Source organism: Dipodomys ordii, unplaced genomic scaffold, assembly GCF_000151885.1.
Source record: "Dipodomys ordii isolate 6190 unplaced genomic scaffold, Dord_2.0 Scaffold151, whole genome shotgun sequence".
In the NCBI taxonomy this organism is placed as follows: Eukaryota; Metazoa; Chordata; class Mammalia; order Rodentia; family Heteromyidae; genus Dipodomys; species Dipodomys ordii.
The window spans coordinates 5,538,588-5,542,686 of record NW_012267367.1 but is presented as its reverse complement, the minus strand read 5'-3'; positions in this window follow the sequence as shown (position 1 = coordinate 5,542,686).

Here is a 4,099-nt window from a genome sequence, read left to right as displayed (position 1 = left end):
TGCCACACCCTTGCACCCTGGTGTGGATCATCTTACTAGTTCTCTTCTCAGTCAGAGATGACAAGAACAATAGCCCAGTATTATTAGGGATAGAGGTAAAAGGCCTGGAGAGGGGGGTGCTTGGCAGATCTCTGTGAGGTACCAGTTCTGAGGCAGGGTTTATAGTGTAAATATAATATAAAGAGAGTCATGATAAGGAGAAGGTTGAAAGAAACCAGGCAGAAAAAAATGCAATGATTAGCTGGGCCCTGGTGGCTCACACTTGTAATCCTAGCTACTGAGGAAGCTGAGATCTGAGGATCTCGGTTCAACGCCAGCCCAGGAAGGAGAGTTCATGAGACTATATATATATGTGGCAATATACAGAGGGGTTACAGTTACATATATGTCAGGTAATGAATACATTTCTTTTTGAACAATGTCACCTACCCTCCCTCTCTTCCAGTTTTTCCCTCCTGTTCCCACCTACAAGATGTATATTTCATTTTCAACATAGTGTCTAGTGAGTATCACTGCTGCATTTGTTCACTCCTAGTCCCTCCATTTCTGTGCCTCCTCTTGCTCTCCCAAAGACAGATAAACTAACAAACAAGAAAAAGGGTAAAGAAAACAAAAACAGCAGCAATTAACCACCAGGAAACCAGAAACAGAACTGTGGTTCAAAATAATAGAGCACTAGCCTTGATAGAAAAGCTCAGGACCCAGGCCTTGAGTTCAAGCCCTACAACTGACCTAAAAAAAACAAGCAAAAAACTAACTACAAATCCTATTATCTACTCCAAATTCCTATACTAGGTAGGATGCTGGACTGGTATTAAATGATATTGCCAAATGACTCAGCCTAGAATCCCAGGGTGCTTTTGCATTTGGCGCCACCTGATGGCCTATGTCTGCTCTGTATTCGTATCCCTCAACAACTACTTATGCTCACAATTATTTATCCTTTGGGGTTGGACAGAGCCAATGCTAAAGCAGACAAATAGTAGGGTAAAAGATATGGACAAGTATGATCTCAAGAAAACCAGAGTACCTAGTCACCCTAATTCTGAGTCTTGTGTCCAGCCGGGACTTTCAGGAATCTTCTTTGTTCTTGGTTCGTTGATGCTTGCTTGTTTGGCTTGTTGATTAGTGCCTGGAGCCAGGGTCACAAACAATCCATTCTCTGCCAGTGCTTGCCTGAGATAGGAGGAGGGTTCTGTTTCCTGGTCCTCTCCCACATTGACCTTCCTCTCTACTCTTCACATTCACCCAGAAGATAAAAATAGGAGCCTGACCCCTTGCACGGTGGGCAGAAGACAGACTCTAAGGACCATTTGCCTTAGATACACGTTGTCATCACCAGGCTTGTGTTTTTGGTCTCTTTCTTTGTCCCTCCCTTCCCTCCCTCCCTCCCTCCCTCCCTCCCTCCCTCCCTTCCTTCCTTCCTACCTTCCTTCTTTCTTTTGTTCATTTGCTCTCAGGGCTTGACTCTTGCTAGGCAAGCACTCTATCATTTGAACCATGTCCCTGGCCTCTTTGTTTTTAGTTTTTTCAGATAAGGTCTTATAATTTTGTTCTGGCTGGCCTCAGACTAGTGTCCCTCCATCTCCACTTCTCAAATAGCTGGGATTACAGGGATACACAATCGGCTTCTGTTTTTCCATCTAATGCTGACAACCAGGTAAAATAACAAAATGTGAAAATGAGTAGTCTTGGTTATTTGTATATCACTGTATCTTGAAGCACCTGGTATATATTTTCTATAGTTTCTAGCACATAATACAATGCTCTTTGTATTATTCTCTCCTTAAAAAGACTGTGAGCATCTCACAGGTAAGGGCCAGGCCTGCTTATTCTCACTCCTCATTTCTTACCACTGTGCTTGGGCCTTGTAGAACACGTGTTCAATTAGACTGGAGTTTAATCCCTGTGATTGTGCCATTTGTTTCATCAACAGTAAAAGTGTTAATGGAGTGATTATTACAGTAGAGATTTAATCCTCAGCGACCTGCAGCCTCAATGTAGGCTCAGTAACGTATTGTATGATGAAGATAATATTTAACTTCTGACATCCTTGACAGTGTTCCTAACAGACTAACACTGTCTCACCAACACTGACAAGAGCATGGGATTTATTTTCAGTGATATTTTGAGACGAAATGTAAGCCAAATAAACTAAGTTCTACTATACTAGTTATCTTTATAGCTGAAAAATATTTTGTTGCTCTTTTTTTTTTGTGTGCGAGTCCTAGGGCTTGAACTCAAGGCCTGGGCCCTGTCCTTGAGCTGCTGCTGCTGCTGTTGTTGCTTCTTCTTCTTCTTCCTCCTCCTCCTCCTCCTCCCCCCCTCCTCCTCCTTATTTGGTAGGAAGGTTGGACATGGGGATTGAACTCAGGGCCTGGGTACTGTCCCTGATCTTTTTCACTCAAGGCTAGGTCTCTACCACCTTGAGCCATGGAGCCAACTTCGGGTTTCTTGGTGGTTAGTTGGAGATGAAAGTCTCACAGACTTTCCCACCCAGGCTTGCTTCAAATCTCAACCCTCAGATCTCGGCCTCCTGAGTAGCTAAGATTACAGGCATGAGCCACCAGCCCCAGGCTCTTGAGCTTCTTTGGTTCAAAGCTAACATTCTACTACTTAAGCCATAGCTAGCATTCTGGATTTCTTTTTCTTTCTTTCTTTCTTTCTTTCTTTCTTTCTTTCTTTCTTTCTTTCTTTCTCTTTCTTTCTTTCTTTCTTCCTTCCTTCCTTCCTTTCTTCCTTCCTTTCTTTCTTTTTTCTTTCTTTCTTTCTTCCTTCCTTCCTTCCTTCCTTTCTTTCTTTCTTTTTTCTTTCTTTCTTTCTTTCTGATTAGGATCTCAGAGACTTCTCCTGACTGGGTTGACTTTGAACCATGATCCTCAAATGTCAGCCTCCTGAGTAGTGAGGATTACAGACATGAGTCACTGACACCTACCTTTATTGCTTTTTTGGGAGCAATGGTAGTATGTTAATAAATGTGTAACAATTACCCCTTCTAAATTAAAAATCTTTGTAAGGTTTGCCTTTCCAGAGGTGGAAATACTCCTCATGACTTATTCCATGCTACCAGTATGGAAGCAAGGATATGGGAAGGGATACATATAACCAGCTTTTGCTCTTTGGTGTGTACAGGGCCAGCACACACCTCATTAGTTTTGTATAGAGCTGACCTGGGATGGTGGCTGATGTTATCTTTTTATATTAACTTATGGGACAGCTATAGCTTATAACTTGGGATATATTAGAATCCAAAAAACAACAAAAAAGATTCCTTACCTTAAGGGACTTACATTTTTGGGGGGGGAGAGAATGGTAGACAGGCAATGAACAATGAATATATTAATAAATAGGTAATACAATATACAAGAAGGCTATATATACTATAAGGATGAATCAGGGTACAGTAACCAGGAGTGTGAGAGAGCTTGTCATATTAAGTGGAGTGTCCAGGGTGTGCTGTTTGAAGAGGATGCCATTTGAACAGATATTGGGAGGAGATCATAGAGAAAGACTTCTCGCTACCTAGGGCCAGGGTGTAAGCAGAAGAAGCAGCCAAGGCAGCGTGGTGGAGGAAAGAGAGAGACACAGAGAGAGATGGAGAGAGAGAAAGATATAGACAGAGAGACAGAAACAGAGACAGAGAGAGCGCAAGGAGAAGGGGAGGTCCAGTGGATAATGTGGTAGATTAGGAAGGGAGGAAAGAAAGACATCTTGGGAACATGTGAGGACTCTGGAGTTTACTTGGAAGGAAATGGAGAGCCATTGCAGACAGAGCAGAAAGTAACACAATCTGGCCTTCCATGTCAAGAACAGACTCGAGCTGGGATAAAGGTGGATGTCAGAAGACTCATTCAGGTTGGTAACAGTGGACATGGTGCTGAGATATAGCTTTATTCTGGATTTATATGGATGGCCCAGCCAACGAGATTTGTTCACCTGTTGGATGAAAGCTTGCATTTGTTTCCCAGAGTTTCTGTAAGAGAGTACTTCAGGGCTGGGATGTAGCACAATGGTAAATCTCTTGTCTAGCAAGCATGATCCTTATTTAAATCTCCTTCCACCAAAAAAAGAGGAGGAGGAGGAGGAGGGCGAGGAGGGG